The following is a 6000-nucleotide window of genomic DNA, read 5'->3' as shown; positions in this document are numbered from 1 at the left end:
TTCAGACCATAGTCGCGCAACTGTTGTTGAATCCAAAGAACCTGGGAGCAGCAGTTGGATGCTGCCATGTATTCTGCTTCACAGGTTGAAATTGCGACCGAAGTCTGTTTCTTGCATTGCCACGACACCAATCTGCCACCAAGAAACTGACATCCTCTAGTTGTTGACTTCCGACTCTGATTGCACCCTCCATAATCAGAATCTGTGTAAGCGACTAGCTCCAAGTCTCCTCCTCTCGGGTACCACAACCCCAGCTTCGGTTTGCCCTTGAGATACCGCAAGATCCTCTTCACACCCTTCATGTGAGATTCCTTTGGGTTTGCCTGAAAACGAGCACAAAGACAAACAGCAAACATTATATCAGTTAGGACATCTTGTGGCAAATTGCCCTCTGAAGTACTCCACTAAACCCGTACGTCCCACCATAAAACAAATAAAATTAGTACTCCACTAAACCCGTACGTCCCACCATATGTGAGACGAACGGGCGGTAATATAGCCTCGACATCTAAAACACCGGTTGATAAAAAGGTTGAGCATAGGTGTTGTTTTAGATGTAATCAATTAGGACATCTTGTGGCAAATTGCCCTCTGAAGCAGCGATTCAGAGGTGTAAGGCCTACTAAAGCTGAGAATAAGCCTAATAGTTATTATCATGCTGCTAAAAATGAAAACCACTTAAAAGTAAAAAATGTGACTAATTCAGGTTTTCATAGAAACAAATCTCAGTTTTACACTTCTAATAACCAAACCACAAGCTATAATTCTTTCAATTCATAACGGTTTGGAAGGCCTCACAATCAATCTTCAATGAGATATCCTAATGGAACTTACAGGAATTTTCGAGATACTAACTTTGGAAAGCCAAAGTTTGGGATGTATAGATCCAAGACCAATTGGTCTTGGGTCCCTAAATTCTAATCTTTTGCTTTATTGTGTAGGAACAGTTGAACAGGGCTGCCAACAATCTTTAGGTTGTAGATAGCAGTTGTTCCCGGCACATGACGGGTAACAAATACTTGTTACACGATTTGAAACCTGTTCAAGGAGGGAGAGTGAGCTTTGCCGGTGAAAGTGGAGGCAAGATTACTGGAATGGGAACGGTGTCAAACGGAAAGATGACTTTGGAGAAGGTTAACTTTGTAGAAGAATTGAAGCACAATCTACTGAGTGTGTCGCAGATCTGTGATAAGGAGTACACCGTTCACTTTACAAAGAATGAGGCGATTGTGTTGAAACCTGGTTTTCAGATACCAGAGGAGTGGATTTTGATGAAGGCTCCACGTGAAAGAAATACATACATTATGGATATGAGATCAACTGAAATGGCCACGGCAGAATCATGCCTTATGACAAAAGCGAGTGAAACAGAGTCCGAATTGTGGCATAGGAGAATGGGGCACATTCATCTTCGGAAGATGAACCACATTGTCAGGAATGGACTTGTGCTGGGCGTTCCCTTGAAGAATTTCAATTTTGAAGATAAATGTATAGCGTGCAAGAAGGGAAAGCAGCACAAGAAATCCCATCTCACCAAGGAAGTCAATTCAATTGCCAGTAATCTGGAGTTGCTTCACATGGATCTCTTCGGTCCCGTGAATGCAAAAAGTCTAGGAGGAACTTCTTATTGCTTGGTGATCACTGATGACTACTCACGATATTCGTGGGTGTATTTCCTGAAATCAAAAGACGAAACGGCTCAGATGGTGAAGAATTTGATTACCAAAGTTGAGAACGTTATGGATAAAAGGGTTAAGTTCATCAGGAGTGACAATGGCACGGAGTTCAAGAATTTTGAGATGGAGATCTTCTGCCTTCAGAGAGGGATTGAACACCAATACAGCGCTCCGTATACACCGCAACAGAATGGAGTGGCTGAAAGGAAGAATAGAACAGTAATTGAAGGAGCCAGAACTATGCTGGCTGATTCGAAGCTTCCTGTGGTGTTTTGGGCTGAAGCTGTTGCTACAGCATGTTATGTTCTGAATAGAGTCTTAACTGTTAAAAGACTTGGTAAAACGTGTTATGAGCTTATGCATGGGAGAAAGCCCAACTTGAGTGGTCTTGAACCATTCGGGTCCCCGTGTTCGATTTTGAAGACAAATTCTAAATTTGGTGAAGTAGCTGATGAAGGAATCTTAGTCGGTTATGTTGTTGGGACGCCCAACAGACGTGTCTTCAATACATCGACCAGCAAGGTTGAGGTGGTGTGTAACACCGATATCACAAGTTACCAACCGCCAAAACCAAGCAACGGACCTGCTGAGTTTTTCGACTATGTTAAACTTTTTAAGTCTTTTAACATACCGTATTTGGATATTGCTGAAGAAGAAGAGAGAGTTGCTACGAAGATGATCCTTGATGAGGAAGAAAACCTATTACAAAGACAGCTGATCGATAAATGTCAACCTTCCTCATCAAATGCTGTCGATACCCCTGCTACCTCGACTGAAGAAGAATTTTTCAATCCATTTCACTCTCAGCATGAAACAACCATTGACGAGCTCTCTTCTAACTTGGAAGACAATTTGCATGTCGGTTCTGTTCTGACCACGAGGATTCATAAAGATCACCCTTTGGAGAATGTGATTGGTGATGTTTCCTCCGGTGTACAAACAAGACGTAGCTTGAATGAGCACACCTATGTTTACACAAGCATCAAGGAGACAGGGATAATCAACGAATGCTTGTACACCTGCTTTATCAGCCAGATTGAGCCGAAGAATTATCAAATGGCTTTAAAGGACAGCTCGTGGGTCGAAGCCATGCAAGAAGAGTTGGCTCAGTTCAAGAAAATGGAAGTATGGGATTTGGTTGAAAAAACGAAGAATGTGCATGCGATAGGCACAAAATGGGTGTTTAAGTGCAAGAGAGATGAGAAAGGGATTATCATAAGAAACAAGGCGAGGCTAGTCGTTAAAGGTTTTAATCAACAAGAGGGGATTGATTATAATGAAGTGTTCGCTCCTGTCGCAAGGTTGGAAGCCATTAGATTGTTTTTGGCATTCGCTGCTTATAAGAAGATGAAGGTATTTCAGTTGGATGTGAAGAGTGCGTTTCTGAATGGGAAAGTTGATGAGGTAGTGTATGTTGAGCAACCTCCGGGTTTTCCTGACCCAGACTTTCCTGATCACGTGTACAAGTTGAGCAAGGCATTGTATGGACTACATCAGGCACCTCGTGCCTGGTATTCAACTTTATCAGATTACTTGCTTGAAAATGGTTTTGAAAGAGGGAAAATAGATGCACGTTGTTCGTTAAGAGAGAAGGAAGCGACTTCCTGCTGGTGCAAGTCTACGTGGATGACATTATCTTTGCTGCATCTAAAGTCTCCATGTGTCAGGAGTTTGAGGACGTCATGAAGAAAAGGTTTGAAATGAGTGCTATGGGTGAACTAACTTTCTTTTTAGGATTGCAGGTTGATCAGAAGAAGGATGGGATGTTCATTCATCAGACCAAGTATGTCCATGATGTGCTCAAACGCTTCAAGATGGAGGACAGCACTCCATTCGACACTCCAATCTGCGTCAATCACAAATTGGGTGCTGAGTCAGACGGTGATGCAGATGTGGACCCAACTCAGTATCGGGCTATTATAGATTCTTTAATGTACTTAACTGCTTCTTGCTCTGATACCAATTGTAGGTTCCCTGAACGGATCACACGAGATATCCCGGTCTACTCAGGTGCGGAATCCCTGCGTAGATCGTTACGAGCGTAGAAAGCAAACCAAACAAACACACACGAACAAACCGAAACACGTTATATATTAATAACCGAACTCACGTGATATGAATCACTGATACAGACTCTCGTCGACTCGATCGACTCAAACGACTAACTTCTTAACCAACTGATTAACTAACTCTAAACCAAGCCGTAAGCTTGTATATAAATACACGACAACTTCGCCTGGCATGTTCAGGCGAAGTTGTCCATAACTTCGCTTGTTCAACAAGTTCGCCTAGGCGAACTTGTTAACAACTTCGCTTTAAACAAAAACATAAATAACATTACAGACTCGATTACAGACACTAGACTATGAACTACTGACATTTATGCACCAACAACATTTTTAATCTGCTCTCTAAGTGTGTAGGAACAAATCCGGTAATACATTGCATATTAAAAGGTTTGTTCCAGAAATTCAACTCGCAAGGATGCAGAATCTCAAAACAAGCTTATTCCTAGGGGAGATTCTCACACAAATGGTAAGATGATGTCTTGAAGATAAAAGGTAACCGTATCATTTTGGTATGAAAGATTGATCAATCAAAAAGATTTTAAAATTTTATAAAAGAATTCAAAAATATGTTCACACATAGTTTTTCAAGTATAGTGTATTTTATTTCCCAAAAATGTAAAAATGACTTGAACGTGCATGAGAAATGATAGTACATCAGTTGGCTGACTATCACACTCCATAAAAGTTTTTATTAAATACTTCGTTTCGACGATTGAGTCTTTTTGAGGTTAAATTTGTACATAAAAGTTTTCCCTTCGGAAAAAATTTTTGCACAAATTTAGGGGGAGAAATTTAAAAAAAATTCAAAAAGAGTGTGTGTATATTTAAAAAAAAATATTTATTAAAGTTTTCTCTTTGTCTTTCAAACTTCACTCTCGCTTAAAATTATGTCGGTTGCTCAAGTTTGAAGAACATATACTTGTATATGTTTGGTCCGGTGATCTACTTGTAGATTCACAGGATAGCCATTTGTCTAAAGACTGAAAGCATCCGGGGCGATTGTGATGTGTTTTTTGTGTTTTGAATTCTTTCACTTAAAATTATGTTAGTAATTCCAAGTTGGAGGGACACGTATTTTCATATGTATTTTGTTCCTGTTAACCACTAGTGGTCATACGGGATAGCCATTTACATGAAAATTGAAGAGTGACCGGGGTGACTGAGTTCTTAACATGTTTGTCTTCTGTAATTTCAAGGGAAGTGATATTACTATTCAGTTAACAGCTTTTTAGAAGCTTCAAAACATTTTCAAATCCCCCCGGGGCGTCGCTGATCGATACGAGATCCGCACGAGGTCTAGGAGTGCGGAATCCTCCTAGACTCGTTTATGGTGTTGGAGACGAAGAAAACGATTACACACAAACAAACACACGAATGGGATAAACGAATCTGCAGATCCTTATAATATAACCATAACACGTTACAGACCAAACGAGAAAACAAAACACGGCCGACCCGAGGTGAGCTATACCTCGGGTCTGCCTACACGACACTCTCTAGCTGTTTCTCTCTAAACAATGACAGCTACACAAATACTCTTAGTTTTTCTGGATACTAAACCATAAACAAGACACACATATATATAGATAAACCAACTTCACGGGCTTGGGCATGTAGGCGAAGTTTTCCTAACTTCGCCAATGGCGAAGTTGTTCTAACTTCGCCTATGGTGAAGTTGTTCTAACTTCACCACTTCGTCTCCGCTGGTCATAATTGCATAGCGACGGTCACAAAATGCACCAACAGACTCCCCCTTGACCGTTGCTCTCAATTCTATCAAATACAAAAGATCATCTGTTACAAAACATGCACCAACAGACTCCCCCTTAACTGATGATCTTCTTTGTTCTTCTTTTGGTAGGACTCGATTGCACTGTAATCTTCAAACTTGAACTTCACATATACATGCAACATCAATCCTGTCTTCAACCAGCAGTGTCTGAAATTGTCTTGTAGCTTCACAAATCTACCAATCACCCGACGTCTTCCATATCAGATCTCCCCTTCAGTGTAAGCTCCTCCGAACTATATCGATCGAGATCTTTGACCTGCATCCTGGTGCCTAATCGATCATCTCAACCATTCGGCTAGTAAGATAAGGTTCAATCTTCAACTACTCAACATCAAGTGATCAGTTTCATCACAAAACCACCTTGACAGAATCTAACACACATGACCATTAATAAATCCGAAGCATCTTCAATCACCAGAGATAACGATCAAATGACTTTCTTATTATTTCCGAGAATGAAATT

The sequence above is a fragment of the Bidens hawaiensis genome, unplaced genomic scaffold (genome assembly GCF_021521415.1).
Source record: "Bidens hawaiensis isolate Kalapana, Puna unplaced genomic scaffold, B.hawaiensis_p1.1 tig00001087_1, whole genome shotgun sequence".
In the NCBI taxonomy this organism is placed as follows: domain Eukaryota; kingdom Viridiplantae; phylum Streptophyta; class Magnoliopsida; order Asterales; family Asteraceae; genus Bidens; species Bidens hawaiensis.
The sequence above is the reverse complement of the archived record's forward strand: the minus strand, read 5'-3'. Positions refer to the sequence as shown.